The sequence below is a fragment of the Lithobates pipiens genome, unplaced genomic scaffold (genome assembly GCF_037356315.1).
Source record: "Lithobates pipiens isolate NorthernLeopardFrog02 unplaced genomic scaffold, aLitPip1_a1.2 Scaffold_25, whole genome shotgun sequence".
In the NCBI taxonomy this organism is placed as follows: domain Eukaryota; kingdom Metazoa; phylum Chordata; class Amphibia; order Anura; family Ranidae; genus Lithobates; species Lithobates pipiens.
In genome coordinates, this window is record NW_027507787.1 from 65267425 (window position 1) to 65285770 (window position 18346).

General features: G+C 38.2%; 1 protein-coding gene across 1 annotated transcript in view; it reads right to left on the reverse strand.

Annotated features, from left to right (window-relative positions):
* CHST3 (carbohydrate sulfotransferase 3) overlaps nucleotides 1-18346 on the reverse strand; it is a 194696-nt gene that overhangs the window by 38353 nt on the left and 137997 nt on the right. Inside the window, exon 3 of the mRNA XM_077454570.1 lies at nucleotides 16993-17043. The gene's annotated coding sequence lies outside the window, so the exon portion shown is untranslated. The remainder of the gene's footprint in view (nucleotides 1-16992; nucleotides 17044-18346) is intronic.

The window sequence follows — 18346 nt, forward strand, 5'->3', positions numbered from 1 at the left end:
ACTCTGTCTTCTGAATCTTTTCAATAAAAATCATAATTTAAATAAATAAATACATGCATAAATAATATTGATATGTTATTTAAATAATATGTATAATATGATTTACAAATTTCACATATTTCCTGTTTTACAGAGTTGTAGAAGCTTCCTCTGATCTTATTATCAAAATGTAATTCAGCACCCCTGCTGAGCAACTGCTAAATGAAATCAATTACAGAATACGCAGTATGCAGATTATTTTTTATTTTTTTTAACAGTATAAGGTTTATATTAAAGCGATAAAGGATAAAATGGCAGTGTGCTTCTAAACGCTCCATGCTATTACTGGAATTCACTGTATGAACTGTGATGGAGGCTTGAGGGAGAAGTGAAGCCACATCCTCCGTCATGTGACAGTGCCGTACTGAGTGACAGTACTGAGTGTTAGGCCCAAGCACTGTCAATAGGAGGAGGTCATATACTCCCCCATACCTAAAAGCAGTGGATTTTCTATTCAGTGGCAGTGGAGGCAAAAGTGATGTGGGATTGCCTATAATGTGATTATTACTGGGGTGGGGGGCTTTAGAAACACAATCACTTTCCTATTCAACTGTCTCTTTAGGAGAGAGAAACCATGAAGCACAATCACTGTGATGCATTACTAAGCATATGCAGTATATGCAACTAGTACTATAGTTGCACTCATTTATTAATTAATATGAATACATTTTTGTTAACATTATCTCAAAGAAAACATTATAAAACAAGTATTTTACCAGTAGGGATGGGCGAACAGTTTGGCCCAAGCATAAGTTCAGGCCAAACTTTGGTTGTTCGGACGTGCGAACACAAGTCTATGGGTCACTAACATGAAAAACCAAAAGTGCTAATTTTAAAGTCTTATATGCAAGTTATTGTCATAAAATGTGTTTGGGGACCCGAGTCCTGCCCCAGGGGACATGTATCAATGCAAAAAAAGTTTTAAAAACATCAGTTTTTTCGGGAGCAGTGATTTTAATAATGCTTAAAGTGAAACAATAAAAATAAAATATTCCTTTAAATATAGTGCCTGGGGTGTCTATAGTATGCCTGTAAAGAGGCGCCTTCTTCCCGTGTTTAGAACAGTACCACAGCAAAATTACATTTCTAAAGGAAAAAAGTATTTAAAACTGATTACAGCTGTAATGAATTGTCAGGTCTCAGCAATATAGATAAAACCCATTGAAAAAAATGCTCCCCCCGCCAGTCCATTACCAAGCCCTTTGGGTCTGGTATGAATATTAAGAGGAATCCTGAACCAAAAGGTTTTAAAAAATTGTGTGAGGGTCCCCCCAAAATCCATACCAGGATCTTCAGGTTTGATATGGATTTTAAGGGGAACCCTGCGCCAGAAAAAAAAAAATGACGTAGAGCCCCCCCCCCAAAAATCCATACTAGATGCTTATCCAAGCAAACAACCTGGCAGGCCACAGGAAAGGAGGGGGGACAAGAGAGTGCCCCCCCTCCTGAACCGTACCAGGCCACATACCCTTAACAGCCTTGACCTGAAGGGCCTGGTATGAATTTTGTGGGGACCCCCACGCAATTTTTTTTTAATTTTTTGGTTCGGGGCTCCCCTTAATATTGATACCAGACCCGAAGGGCCTGGTAATGGATAGGGGGGGGACCCATGCCGAGTTTTATCTAAAAGTCATTTTGCTGTGGTACTGTTCTAAACACGGGAAAAATGTGCCACTTTACAGGTATACTATACTATACTATAGTCACCCCACGGCACAATATTTAAAGGAATATTTCGTTTTTATTGTTTCAATTTAAGCATTATTAAAATTACTGCTCCTGAAAAAAACAAACATTTTTAAAACTTTTTTTGCATTGATACATGTCCCCTGGGGCAGGACCCGATTCCCCAAACACTTTTTATGACAATAACTTGAATATAACTTTAAAAATTAGCACTTTTGATTTTTCATGTTCGTGTCCCATAGACTTTATTGGTGTTCGTTTGTTCGTCCAAATTTCTTGCCTGTTTGAATGTCCTGGTGCGAACCGACCCAGGGGGGGGCGGCGGGGGGGGGGGGGGTTTGGCTCATCCTTATTTACCAGTTTACAGTTGAGATATAGTGGTTCTCTGTGAGTAGTGTATATTTTTCCATATAGCTTGCAGTAATTTAAAACTTTACTTTTTTTACACTTAGTAACAATTAATTAATTCTTGTTTTTATAGCCAAACTGACACTTTAATGAGCAGAGTTTTCCTGCTTAATTACATCTAATGTCAGAAGGCCCTTTCAATTGCTGTAATGTAAACATTTAATCAAGCTAGCCTTTGATAATAATTACATCATAAACATCAATTATTACTTAAAGGATTTCTGTTCCGCCACATTTTCACATAACATAATTGGAGTAATGGGGTTTCCTAATAAAATCGAAATGTTTGCTGGATGTTTTCAATACGACACAGCAGCAAAGAAAACAGAAGTTGGAACATGTGCCGTCATTAGTATTGTGGTCATCTTGGAAGCATATGTTCTATGATGTTCTATGGGATTGTTTGCCAAGACAAAGTTGTTCTGGCTTTCTATGCACAAGAGCAACATTTGCCAATACTTTAGCATTACAAATACTGCATGAATGAAACAATGGCTGATTAATTCTTAAATTCTGATCACTCCTATATATAATCATAGTATAGAAATATCAGAAAGGATTTTATGGCGAGCACAAAAATCCTATTTCCTTTCAAGTCCATCGAGAAGCACAAGTACTCTTGTCAGGACATTGAAAAGCTGTTCAGCAGAGGTGTGGACAACATAGCATCAAAGGATAGCAGAACAAAGAAAAACAACAGAAAACTGGGAACTGCCTGCAGCCCAAAGAGCCACCTGAAGAATCTTAAACCTGAATCTTGCATTAGATGAGACCTGAATATCTGTCTGCCAGAATTAGAAAAAGAAAATAGAAGACAGGATGGAAGTCTTGCAAACTAGGAGAAGCCGCTTCATGCCAAAAATATCAAAAAGCACCACTCACAGATCTAGTAGAGCGGGTTTTCTCAACTATGGTTCCCTTACAGGTTGCTAGGGGTTCCTTGAGCAATGAGAAATTCTGGCTCTCAGATAAGTTGCCACTGACAGCATTGATCTTTTTAGCAATCTGTAAGGGAGTAAAGCTTCCCTTTACCACATGTGTAAGGAACATTTTTCACAGTGTCCATCAGACTAATGTATCGTGAGTTGTAGATATTGTCATTTTTAGCAGAATTTTCCAGAGACTGGAAAATGAAGGGTTCCTCTGCACTGCAAAGGTTGAGAAAGGTTTAGCAGGCTTTACTTGTAGTGTAGTGTGGCTTGACAAAAAAGAGTGAGCCCAATTCTTAAGACCAGTAATTTGGTTGATGGTCTGCTTGAATCATCTAGAGATAATGCAATGAAAAGCTGGTGTATTCCTATCCAAACAATGAAGAGAAGTTTTCTTTTAGTGAACTAAAACCAGATAGAGGGATGAGAGAACACTTTCCTGGCAGAAAAGCAGAACTACCTTAGGCAAAAAAGTCCTGGGCCTTACCATCACCTTGTCTCTATGGTAAATCAGAAAGGGTTCTTGCAGGTAAGGTCGCTGAGGTGATGGCTTCAGGAAACACCCCCTTGTAGATGAATGAAGAGAAAGAATTGCCTCTGCATTCTTTAAAGCATAGAGAAAAACAGATTTTGAATGGGACAACTTTGTAATCTGCCCCATAGATTTTTCCCCCTAAATTCTAAGTTGTCACTGGAACAGGAGTACGGGAACATCTTTCAATGGGGACACCTGTTCTATTGACAACTGTGTATGAGAGCATTTCCTTTATTTGAATGACATCTTCCCAACTGCACCCAAAGACCACACAAAAAGGCTTGTCAGTGGTTTTAATCATTCCCGAATCTATCCAAAATGAAAACTGCAGCCGCAAATCATTTTCTAGCTTTGGAATGAGTAGAGAATAATTAAAACCTTTGTCAGGTTTTTATTAACAACCTCAATACTGCCATATGTATATATTTGGTTTCGTAATGAGGCGGTTATACTGGGATCATGGTTAAGGCTACAACCGTGTTCCTGGTACAGGTGCTCAATCACTTTTACCAGCAGCAGAAGGGGGTCCCCTGCTGCCTATCCCCTTTCCTAGGCCCTCACATTCCACTGGGGAGCCCGGGACCAATCCAACCAGCGGCATTGGCTTCTTGGCACACGGTGAAAGGAACTGACATTGTTCCTCCCATTGTGTGACATCAGAGACGTTAAGCGACTAGGATTTTGCCACTTCTGTTCTGTTTTGTTTGTTTACAAGTCCTTACTGGCTTGTAAAGCATCTGATCAAACTGATCTCCGTTTGATCAGATGCTTTGGAGGCCAGAGCAGAGATATGGGGTCTAATAACATCACATCCACAATGATCAATAAAAAAATCAGCTTTTAGGTGTTTAGATTTGACAGGCATTACTGTTTGTCTTAAATACACTCATAAGTACCACTAACCATAGGTATTATCATAGACAGGAAGGCTTTTCTATTCATATGTTAGTAAAAGATTCTGTCTAATATAATATACGAAAGAACAGCTTTAAAAATGCAGGGTGTATGCACAGAATAAGAGCTGTGATGGGTATAACTTCATTTTATCTTGTGAGTATTTTCCAGCGGATGTCATAACTTCCTTTTTCTTGACCACTTACCTAAGACAATTGCTGCTCTTATTCATTCAATTATTTTGACTACTTTGCAATGCTCTCGGGAAAGCAAGCTTTCTCTGAATGGGGATTATGCTGCACTGCCAAACGATGAAGTTGAAAGACAGGACGTTAGTCATAATGTGCTTTTCCTCTGTTGTCTAGATCTTAATCGCAGAATTCCCAAACACGACAGACCCTGTTGCTGTAATCTACCAAACATTTCAAAGAGTTCTATTTACATATAAAATGGCATTCTAATAGTATCCGGCAGAGTTCGATAAAAAAGGATTTGTTCTGTTTCCAGTAGATAAAAAAAAGCGATAAAGTGTTAAAACAGATGTTGAGCTGGCTAGTAGAGTTGATCTCTATGATAATAAATAAATAATCATATTTAATTACAGGAGGTGCATGATTCTGTATATTGCATGACCGCTAACACCTACTGTTTACAGGCTGAAAAACATTGCCAGTAACAAAGTAACAAACAGACATAAGAATGAATAGGCAGTGGTGGGCAAAAACTGAAACTACTGGTGTACAGGATCCCCCCAGAAACCTTATTTCCTGCTTATGTGAATGCCTCATTGTTTCTTTCTTAAACAGCAATGTATTGCAGCTTATAGTCATGTAAGTGGTGGCTGTATTCATTTTCTTTTTCTTTTTTTTCAAGCTACGAACATTTTTTGCAAATACAGAAAATACTTATTGATCCTGCCAGAAATGCATTGTCCTTGTCACTTCCTGTGAGCTGCACCAAAGAATATATTTTTTTCCTCAATATCATGTGTAAATTACTAATTGTTCTGCCCCCAAAGCTTGAGAAAAGAAAATGAATGCAGCCACTATAACAAGGACTAGTGAGTTGAAATATTAAACATTTTTGTTTTGGGTTCAAATACTTTTAGTCTGTACCAAGATGCAGGTCACATTTAAGAAATCTCCTGGAATGGGAGTTTAATTTTTGGTGATATACTTACTAAAGGGATGCACACAATGTAGCTTTCCTCATTCAACACTGAGCGTTCATTATAATAAAGGCTGACACTCCTGTTTAGCAAATTCGATTGACAGAGAACATGGTGACTAGACAGTAATATATTTTGAATAGAGAAAGATTTGAGTTTTTAAAAAGGTTCTCTAACTTTCTTGCAATGTATGTGTAGACACCCTGCATTTTAGTAGGTGTCCCAATGTATTATGATTTTTACAGATTTTTTGGAAGTGCCTTAAAATAGGGCTGCTCCCTATTCTCCATCTCCAAAACTCTGTACTGGCGGACCTGAGTATAGGCCCCACCCTTAGCATAAGTATCCTTACACAGACTATATGGCAGATGAAGAGAATGGGTGGTTTAGATTCTGCTACTGAGTACTGATTACTGGGTCTAATGCCCCGTACACACGAGTGGAATTTTCGTCAGAAAAAACTTGGATAGTTTTTCAGATGGAATTCCGCTCAAGCTTGGCTTGCATACACACGGTCACACAAAAGTTCACTGAACTTTCGACCGTCAATGACGTACAACACTGCGACGAGCCAAGAAAATGAAGTTCAATGCTTCTGAGCATGCGTCAAATTGTTTCCGAGCATGCGTACAAATTTTGAGCGTCGGAATTTGTACAGACAATCGGAATTTCCGACCGGAACTTTTTCCGACCGAAAAATTGAGAACCTGCTCTCAATCTTTTGCTGGCGGGAATTTGCTCAGCAAAAGTCCGATGGAGCATACACGCGGTTGGAAAAGTTCTCATCGGTCTTTTGCTGGCCGAATTTCCGTGTGTATGGGGCATTACTGTGTCTATTGGATTGTAACATCACATTAAGCAATGCTGATCCCTTTTTTGTTATTTACTTGAAGTTGGTGTGACCAGGAAAATTCCACAGCTGCAGGTTGCTGCTGAATACTGATAGTTAAAGCCAGTCTTTCTTTCAGTAGAAGTATTCAAACTTGTCCCTCACATGAGTCCCCAACGCTTAACCTCAATAATGAGTAACACACAAATGAACCCCCAAACTCTAATCATTAAACAAATCCTTCAGTCATGACTCTTAATTATCCTCATTTCTAAGGAGATGTGCACATAAAGATGACTGTCCCTTGATGAAAACTGACATAGGGGATCTCCCGGCTTTAACAAAAAAATGAATTAAGCTTAGTTAATTAACCTTAAGTCAACAGTAGACCTTGGAGGTTGTGTGCAGAAGAGTCATGAATTGAAGTTTGCTTGCAATTTTCTCATCCATCGTCTCATAAAGAATGTTAGCTAACGATTTAACATTGCATTTCTTGATCAGCCATTGGCCAAACTACTGAGTAAGAAACTGATGACTTTTTTTTTAAAATTGATCGTTGAGAAATCTTGGGCAAATGTGGATATTGAGGTAAATGTGACCACCTTGTACAGGAGAAGATATTTTTATTCTGAAATTCCAAATCTTAAATGTTTTTCAAATATGGCAGCTCCATAAATACACCAAATTTCAATAAAAGACAAAACAATTTCCAAAAAAAAAAAAAAAAGGTAAATATATACAGGAAAACACAAAGGTTTGGGAAACATTGGAGGAGAAAAAAATGGTTAACTTTTTCTAAAAGCCCTGTTTATCTCCATGTAAAATAGGAAAGGCCACTTCCACTAAACCCTCAATTGCAAATGTTCTTGTCTAGGTTGGCTATAATTTACATTAATGGGAGACGCTTATATAAACTGGGTAACCCAGGTCACAGTACCGTGCCCATATCAGCATTTCACTGATGTCAGAACACGTCCTTCTGTTTATACAAATATAAATTTCAGGAAGTACCAAAGAAACCTAATAGAGTTGTTATAGCAATGATAATAATAGTAATATACGCACACAAACAGGCTCTAATATTTGTCAGGTTGCTACTTTGAAGGCTTCAGTTGATTTTCTGAATTGCAACAGAAAACAACAGTAATTCATCCAATTTAAGTCATGCTCCATTTCACTTTCAGAGCTGTATTCCTGGAATTTATAGCTGTACTGCTTCGTTGAGTTTGTTTGAGAATTTACAGAGTAATAAATAACTAATGGGATGTTATCGTAACATTGCATTAGCTATTTATTAGCTGCAGTTTTAGCACTGTGTACATTAAACTGTATCCTATATGAAAATTACACTCCAGTCAAACATTTAGGCTGACGCAGGAGACAATCTATTTACTAAATGGCTCTATTATTTGTGCAGTACATTGATCTTGTACTGACGCTACTGCTTGCTAATCCCTGTAGATCTAAACAGGCCTTAAATTGAAGGCAATTCAGGCCATTGAGGTTGATTTACTAAAGGATTTTTTTCCCAGAGCTTAGTGACTGCAGTGAAATTTAAAGAGTATGTAAATCCAACATTTCAGTTCTATTTTAAAGTGAATAGGTTCTTTTACAAGGTGATTGCTTACATATACTTTAACTTTGCAAAGAATACCCAATCAGATGCAAGCAAATAAAAAAAACATTTTTGCTTGCACATGAATGGATGACAGAATTCAGCAGAGCTCTCATTTACTAAGCTTTGGGAGGAAATTCCCTTGCAAATTGTAGCACCCTTTGTAAAGTGAACAGTCTATTTGCCTTCAGTGCTCATGGGTTCTAGAGCATCCAATGAATTTCTGGATGTCTTTTTTTTTTTTTTTGGTAAGGGGTTAGAACTTGAATAAGCACCATGATGGGGCATGAAACGCGTTCGTTTTTGTCCTGTTTTCCCTATTTTTATGAGGTGACTGTACTTAAATTTTAATCGTTTGCCAATAAAGATGCCTTTTTTGATGTGCGGCCATCCAGGAATTCTTTTTCTCCTCGAGCTTCTGTCAGGGGTTGCTGCTGCTGCCTGTGTTAGGCAGATTATATAGATTGCTCTCTCCCTCTCTTTGTTCTGGTGACCACTGTCAATGGCACAGAAAGCACGTGGAAATCTACAATTTTGAGCTGCTATACAAACAGTAAGGGCTGAAATGCACTACTGTGATATGATTTGGTATGGCAATATTTGTGTTATTGCAACACATTTTACGTTTGTACCCAATGCACAAAGGGATCACAGCTTGGCTGCACATGCATTGCAGTGTGCTGTGTTGAAAAAAAAATGTTGCACGCCTGTTCTTAGTCTGCTCTTGTGTACTGGCAGTTCAGTGCCAACTAAATGGGTTGCCCTAATGCAGTGATGGTGAACCTTGGCACCCCAGGTGTTTTGGAACTACATTTCCCATGATGGTCAACTACACTGCAGAGTGCATGAGCATCATGGGAAATGTAGTCCCAAAACATCTGGGGTGCCAAGGTTCGCCATCACTGCCCTAATGCAACGCATGCTGACACATTGCACATAATGTGTGTGCATTAACACAAAAACAGCAAAGTGTGAATGGACCTTAACAGAGAGAAAAGGGACAATAGACAATAGAGACACTTGTTCCAGTGGAGAGGATGTGCAGGAAATTCTCTCCAATGGCACACAAATTACAAAAAAAACCCTAACAGAGAATTTAAAGGTCAAAACAAAGTTTCTTTAACAGTCTATCAGTTTATTAATCCACAATGACAGAAGTTAAGAGAAAGAAAAGACCAAACAACACCCAAAATTACATGGAGGAAACCCACACAGGCACAGGGTGAAAGACTAGTGTCTTTCGTCCTGTGCCTGTGTGGGTTTCCTCCGTGTAATCCGGTTTCCTCCTACATTCCAAAGACATGTTGGTAGGTTAATTGGATCCTATCTAAAATTACCCCTAGTATGTATGAATGTGAGTTAGGGTGATGTAAATGTGTAATATATATGTAAAGCACTGTGTAAATTGACAGCACTATATAAGTACCTGAAATAATAGTCTTTAGAATAGTGATCAGCTTTTTGAGCTAGATACCTATCATATTAAAAGGTAATTCCATTCTTGCACAGAAAAATTAGCAAATACAAAAAAAAATACTATAGTATATACAGTTGCTATACAAGCCAAATTGTAATTGAATGCTACTAAAGGGTATATTTCCTTTTTAATCTGAAGAGCTGTCATTTTTGTTTAGAACATTTCAAAGCATTATGGCAACCTGGAGGAATTCTGTAGGCAATTATGTGCCTAACAACCTTGGAAATGTAATTTCCTACTTGTATGATTGGCTCACTGATTTTCCCACAAGTCTACACTATGATACAAGTCACGTTTTATACATCCTCTGCAACAAAAATTTCAGTTCAGATGTGGTACTCCCAAAGGGATGCAGACCCAGCAGATTTCCTCATTAGAATACAGCGAGTGCATCAGCTGATTATAAATAAATTGATGCCCTTTAAGTGGCATTATACTAATGAGACCTTATTATAATTACATTATTTCTTTATATTTATTCCCTGATTATTAGTCACACAAATCTCCTTTTAGTATGGTGGTGAGTAGTCTGCAAGGAGAAGTGGAATACAATCTCTTCACTGCAGCAAACTGATATTGTATACAAAAACAGCTGAGAGTCCAAAAAATGTTTAATAAAAGTGTTTGTTCAGCAATATAATAAAAAATAACCAACAATTTTGTGTATAAAATACCCCCTCCTCTGGGTACAAAACTAATAAGGAATAGATACCCAAAAGGTTGTAAATAAACAATAAAATTGCCACTAGAAGATATATGCAGCAGAACAATGCTGATGCTGATATAATCGAATCTAATGTAAAAAATATATAAAACTCTAGGAGAAAAAATCCTACTAAAAACAAAAAGGATATTAGGACATTATAATTCTAAAAATATAACAAATATATAATGCTCATCTGTAATGAATTAAAGGGGAAAAATAGAAAATAAAAAACAGTATAGCAAATACAAATTGCTACACAAGTCATATTGCAACTGAATGTTATTAAAAATTATCTTTCCTTTTCTGTCTGCAGTGCCGTAATTTTCTGAAAAATCCATAGCAATATGGCAACCTGGAGTAATTCTGTACACAGTTGGTGTGTGGAAAGCCCCTAGAAATTGTATTTCCTACTTGTGTGATTTGCTCACTGATTTTCCCGGAAGCTTGTGCTGAGATACAAGTTAGATTTTAGGCATCTGCAACAAAAATTTTTTTTTTTTTTTAGATACTCCCAAAGGGTGAATCACATTTACAGGGATGCAGACCCTCTGGCTATTGAACTTCATTTTTATCGGCTCATCGTACGTGTTGTACCTCATCGTGTTCTTGACGTTCGGCATTTCTGACAACATTTGTGTGAAGACAAGTTTCAGCCAACATCAGTCGGAAATAAATCCTGGATTTTGTTGTCGGAATGTTCGATCGTGTGTGCGCATTAGAGTTGAGAGGGCAATAGGATCTATTTTTTATTTTTTTTTCATAAGAAATCAATAGAATCTAAAATAAGATACAATATTAAGCTGAGTTTCAATAAATATAAATACAAAAGGTTCGTGAAACAAAATCAAATATTGCATAAACTTGGGAGGATGCAAGATGGCAGAATCAGCGCAATCTGCATATAAAAGAACACAGTGAACAAAGAATACAATGTTAAAAAATAAAGCTGTGTGGAGCATATAGAACTAAAATAAAAGCCAGCTGCACTAATAAAATGTAACTTATTGTTCCATGCAAAAAAGTGACAAAGTGCCCAAGAGCAAATTAGCAGCAGCCGCACGCTGAACAATACTGATTTAAACAGCTAAATGGGCACCAGAACATTGAAGTAGAACAGGAATTGGGAGGGCTTAGAGCTGGCAGAAAGATGAGGACACCAGACCTGTAGAAGGTGAGGATCATTGGTGGGAGGGATTAAGGGTAAATGACAGGTGCTGCTGAAACAGAGGCTGGATCAATATTGTTACAAAGTCAGATAACGTGACAATGAAGTGGGGAAAAATATATGAAAGCGGGAGTGTGTCAAGGTAAACAATGAGAGAACTGAATGAGCATGCCAACACAGTTTGCGTGCACTAAGAGTAGGAGACAGGATGACAGGACAGTGAAAAATGTGTATTGAAAATTGACATGAAATTATGTGATCGACTGATCGCATGCAAGATAAAAGAATGGTGAAAGTGTTTGATCAGAAGTGGTGTGGCCAAAAGGGAACAAGAAAAACAGTTAAAGATATGGGGGACGTGGGCAATGTGACAGTTAGAGGATAACAGTGGAGAAAGAATGACAGCATCAGTCATTCCATCCCATGTTTACACCATTTGTATCTCAATTCTGTATTTGCTTTGTAACCCTGAAGATGGGGGATGCTCTTGAACCCCAAAATGTGTTGGCTGTTTTTTATTGTCTTGCTAAACAAACACCAATATTAAATGTTTTTGAACTCACAACTCATTGATCTGGAGCCCTTTTTTGGACTTTGTATACATAGCTTCCAAACCTGAGGTCCCCCATTTATAGGGACATCCTGTTTGTTTTTAAGGACAGCCTCACCAGGGCAATTGTGCCCCATAAGAATATATATGACCTTCTCTAATCATGATCCATCGATGAGTCAAATTCAGCACCGCCTCAGTTACACATATTCCAGTACAAATGGATATTGTGGCACACATGTGCAGGGGAAATAGATACCGATAGAAAATATTTGAAAAAGAGTGTGAGCACCAAGCAGGCTACACATTGAAGGATTGACAGAGTTAGTGTGTGACTTGTCAAGGTGAATAACGTAAGGCACTGGAGCCCACTAAGTGAAACTTTACAAAAATTGAGTGTGCCTTAAAGCTAGCTTGAGGGTGGTATATTTTGTATGCAGCAGTTTCCAGGTTCCAGCTTCTTTGTGTAGTGCTCAGTGTTTGCTGATGATAGAAAGCCAAACAGGGCAATCATTTCATAGCAGGAGATTGAAACTTTACAAGAAAACCTCAATAATATAAAGGGGTGAGCAAATATATGGCAAATGAGGTTCAATGTTGAAAAATTTAAAATAATGCACTCGGGGGCTAAAAATATGAACACTAGAGGTAGAACTGCTTGGGGAATCCAGGAAGGAAAAATATCTGGGGGTCCTAGTAGATGACAGACTCAGGAATGCCATGCAATGCCAAGCTGCAGCAAGCAAAGCAAGCAGAATATTAGCGTACATAAAAAAGGGTATTTACTCAAAAGATAAAACAATAATCCTGCCACTTTATAAAACTCTGGTTCGGCCACATCTTGAGTATGCCATCCAGTTATGGTCACCCATCCTCAGGAAAGATATGCTGGAACTGGAGAGAGTCCAGAGAACTGTGACCAAGCTAATAAGGGGAATGGAGGAACTCAGTTACGAGGAATGACTGCAAACATTAAACTTATTCTCCCTGGAGAAGGGACGCTTGAGAGGAGATATTATAGCGATATACAAATATCTTAATGGTGATTCTAGCATAGGGAGTAAGCTATTCAGTCTCAGGCCGCGTACACACGCGGGGACTGTTCGCTCAACTTTGTCCGCTGAACAGTGTTTCGGCAGACAGTCCGCTCGTGTGTGGGCTTTCAGCGGACAGTTTCAGCTGACAGTCTGACGAACAAAGTTTTTCGGAAATTCCGAAAAACTGTCCGCTGAAACTTGGTTTGAGCGGACAGTCCGCCCGTGTGTAGGCTTGTTCGTCAAACTAAGTCTCGCGCATGCTCAGAAAGAATTTACACGCCGAAGGTTGCATTGCAGTGTATAGGACGTCGTTTTCTAGTCCCGTCGTACGTGCCGTTCACGTCATCGCGCACGGTTTCAGCGGACTGTTCGTTCGTCGTGTGTGGGCAAGTCCGTCCATGCTAATTTTGAGCGGACTGTCCGCTGAAACTGTTTGACGGACAAAGTTGAGCGAACAGTCCCCGCGTGTGTACGCGGCCTCAGGGAGTGTAAGAAGACAAAGGGCCACTCAATTGAATTGGAGGAGAAACGGCTTAACCTGCAAGGGGTTTTTCACGGTCAGGGAAGTAAGAATATGGAATTCACTTCCACAATCGGTGGTGTGAGCAGGAAGTAGAGATAGTTTCAAAATACTCTTAGATAAACATCGAACACAGTATACAGGGATATGAAAATTGTATTTGGCATGAACACCCACACAGATTGAACTTGATGGACTTGTGTCTTTATTCAACCTTCCCAACTATGTAACTATGCTCTACTAGCCTGAAACCAATAACTAACTTAAAAAGGATATTACAACAAAAGGAAGCATGGCTTTTCTGCCTTTTTACCCCTTCTTACCCTCCAACCTAACTTTTGGCCAATTGGGTCATCCATCTAAATGCTGGTTAACAGAAATAAGTGGCCAGTAGAATGGGGGAGCTGACTCTTGCTGCAATTTCCTTTGTTACACACCTTTGGATTTGCAGGCTATCAGGGCACTCTGCAGGTTACTGCTATCCACAGTAAAAAAAGCTAACACTGTTACACCACTCCCTATTTATATTTTAAGGAATATGAGCTGCTTATATGCATTCAGATAGATCCCTACACAGATGCTACAAGTGAAACAGAGTTTAAGTAAGATAGTTGTGGAAAGTCCCATCAGATGTGCATAAAAGTATCTTCCTAGCCACCCTTGTCACGGTATTGTGCATCATGGTATGGTATGGAACGCTGGCACTGCATTCTATACCAACTAGAAGCAGGGCACTTGTAATTGTATTCCTGTAACACTGTTCCTTGAAATGAAAGAGTGGAAAAAAATACCTGAAAGAAATAGGTTAAAACACATAAAATTGGGTTATTCATGATAAAAGTCGCCGTTTCCACAAAAAGGAATTTCGAGGACCTGGCAGTTGTTGTAAGTGTGAGCCGACTTAAATAGAACAAACAATAGGTACCTGGAAAGCAAAGACAATCTGCACTCATCACCTTGACACTGGCCCTTTATAACTAGATAAATGATACGCACTTGTTCTTTGTATTTGTGTGTGCTCTGCAGTTGTTCAGAATACATCTAAGGAAAATTAGAAGGCTTGCTTTAATTACTTCACTGCTCACTGATACAGAAAATGATGCCAAATGTTGCATCAGGCCAAAAAAACGTCAGCGTGCTCTGTGCCAAAAAATACATTTGCCTTTTTGGGTGCAGGTCAGCAGCTCTATTTTTTGTTCTCTGACATTCCAATAGATTGCTAACTAGTGACTTAGCAAGCAGCCAAGGCACAATGAAGAATGAATAGCTTCCTTGACCTGGCAAAACAGCGGTCTTAACTGTCATTTTTATTGTGTCTGAATAGGCCTGTCACCTATAATTTCTCAATCAGCTTACAATACCTTAAGACGTTATGGGTCAGCGTGTAGCATATTAAAGCCAACCTGATAGCTCCAGGTTCACATGAGAAAGCATCAGGTACTTCTAGTCCCACAACTACCAGATATAAATAGCATGGAAGCATGTGTTTGTATATAATGTTTATATATAGTGTTTTGTTTTTGCTTTTTACACCAACAGCACAAAAAGATCCTTTCATCTCAAAGGGAAAGCAGACCTCTGTAAAATGATTTCAATTAATTACTCTAAAAAATATAGCAAATAACTGAATGCATAAGTATACATATCCATCAAGTCAGTATTTAGGCAGCAGTTACAGTAAGTATAGATCTTTATTAGCTTTGCACATATAGATAATGCAATGGTTCCTCATTCCTCTTAGCAAAACTATTAAAACTCAGTCAGGATGTATGAAGATGGTGAGTGCTATTTCAAGTCTAGTTACACAATCTCCATTGGACTGAGATGTAGACTCCAACTTGGTCCATCAAACACATCTTATCTATTGGATTTAAATGTAGACTCTGTCCTATTCCATCCAGCATATCTCATCTATCTGATTGAGATGTAGACTCTGACTCCAGCACCTCTCATCTATTGGACTGAAAAGTAGACTCTCACCTGGTCCATCCAGCACATCTCATTTATTTGACTGAGATGTAGACTTTGACTTGGTCCATCTAGCACATTTTTTCTATTGGATTGAGATGTAGACTCTGACTCAGTCTATCCAGCACATCACATCTGTTGGATTGAGTTATAGACTCTGACTCAGTCCATCCAGCACATTTCATCTATTAGATTGAGTTGAGTCTTGCACATCTCATCTATCAGATTGAAATGTAGACTCTGACTCGGTCCATCCAACACATCTCATCTATTGGATTGAGTTGTAGACTCTGAATTGGTCAGTCCTGCACATCTCATCTATCAGATTGAAATGTAGACTCTGATTGGTCCATCCAACACATCTCATCTATTGGATCGAAATGTAGACTCTGACTTGGTCAATACTGCACATCTCATCTATCAGATTGAAATGTAGACTCCCACTCAGTCCATCCAGCACATCTCATCTATTGGATGAAGATGTAGATTCTGACTCGGTCAACTCAGCCCATAAAATGTTTTTTTTCCCTTTATTCTTGTTTAGTTTTGGCTTTATGTTTTGGATCACTGTCTTGCTGGAACACAAATCTCCCCCGGCTTGTGCTTTTTAATAACTTTAACATAGTTGCTTGTAAAGTTCTTTTCCCTTCATGGTTATTGATATGCCAGAATAATGACTCACCAGAAGCTGGAGCTTCCAGATACACAAATATTTATAATACGATCACATGAAGAGTCTTCACTACACACATTTGATCTTAACATATCTGGCTTTGGAATAGGATTGGCTGCACTAGTGATGATCAAGGCATGTCATACTTTTATTGTGGTATCATTGTAATTACTTAAAATTACTCTGCAGAAATCTCTTTTAGCAATAACGTGAAACATTTTTAGGGGATGATTACTTTTTAGAGGAACTGTAATGGTTTCTTTATTGTAATTTGCTGTCTTTCTGGAATTTCCTCTGTATACATCTCAGTGAGGACTCAGAACTACAACTCTATAATTCATGAATCAAGTGTTTCCTTTAAGATATCACGCGCCTTCTTTATGATATGAGAAGATGCGAGATAAGCTGGCAATGGGTGTGATCACACATTTAGATCTACATAATGAATATACTGGTAAGTACGGAATTTATAACTACCTGGCTTTTGAGATAACGTAAACTTTGTGATATGAGTAAATAAATATAATACTTTCTCTCTCTCTCTATAGAATATTAGTCTATATTATTTCATTTTTTGGATAATAGCTTATAGGTGAATCTACCATCACTAATTTTACATGAGCTATGGAAAAAAATGGTTTAGTTGCAAAACAAGAAGCGACCAAATTCAGATTTGCTAGTTTATGTCTTGTATTGGTTATGCTGTAATCAGTTTTACCTGTGTTAATTAATGGTTAGGGAAAATTATAAAAAAAAAAGTAAAGACAGGTAAAAAGCAAACTAAATTACATACCGTTTAGTTTGTAACTTCTCTTCGGTGTGCTTTACTCGGAACAACAGGAACCTGCAATGTGTGAAGAAGACGCCGAGGTCAGATAAAAAGAAAAACATCAAATAAATATTGTTTTCATAGCATGTTTGCCTAATAAGAACATCTTCTTCAGAATAAAGCTTGGCTCTGCAGCCACCACAGTACAGTTATAGCACAAATGATCTGCCTCTGCTTCCTGTTTATGAGTATAACATCTTTAACTCTTTGTGAAACACATGGATTACTCAGAACTGTATCTCCATAATTCACACTGTAAAAAACATGCCTGGTCAATTATCTCCTCTACTTAACCTCCATGGCGGTATGATTTTTGGTTTCTGAAAGCGGTATAATTATTTTGCATGGAAATTTGCCATTTTATATTGTAGGCCTGTAATTCTTAGGAATAACTCACTTAAATCTGTCCAAACAAGAGTCTAGCAGAAATCCCGGGTATAATAAAGTTTGAAAAATGAAATCATAAATTATAATATAATAAATAACTATAAATAATTATACCAAATAATAATATAATAAAAATTATTCAATAATGTAATCAAATCAAAAACACTGAAATTTGCTCAGTTGCAGAATTGTCACTGTCATTACTTTTCAGTATTTGATGACGGATCTCCCCACAAATCGCTATCCCTCAATTCTGCGAGTGATTCTATTTTATTATTGCTGTTTTCTAGCTGGTCTAAAACCACTTCTGATGTAAAGGGATAGTTTTGGTTGCTATGGACAATCTCCAGTTTCCAGGCAGAAAGAACACTTTTAATAATATAAAACTGCATGCAGGGCACTGGAGAAACCACAAGGGATAAAAGGGAGGTGAAATAATTACATACAGTAATGTAATCTGTAAGATTACAGTGTATTGTTTGTATAGTGTGTGTTTCACTTTTTGAATTTGGCGCCATTCTCCGTCCCTGTGCGTCACAACGATCGCAGCTCCGTGATAAATCGAGAGGAGGACGAGCCGCTCACACTGCGGGGAGGACATTGCAAGATCCAGGGGACAAGGTAAGTAAGCTCTTCCTGGATCCTGCGATGTGATCCCGAATCTGGCTCGGGGTTACCGCTTTTGGTTCTGAGATTCCACCCCGAGCCAGACTCGGGAAAACCGCTAAGGTGGTTAAACCTAAAACCTAATAATCCCTCTGATACCCCTAACTACCAATCCCTTTTACTCTCGCTTAAAGCGGAAATTTACCCATAACAACTTGATTTAAAAATGTTCTTTAGCAAGGAACATACATTCTACATTAATAATTACTCTACCAAAATTAACGTGTGCTGTAAATTGCCTCCAGCATTGCTCCCATTTCTTCTT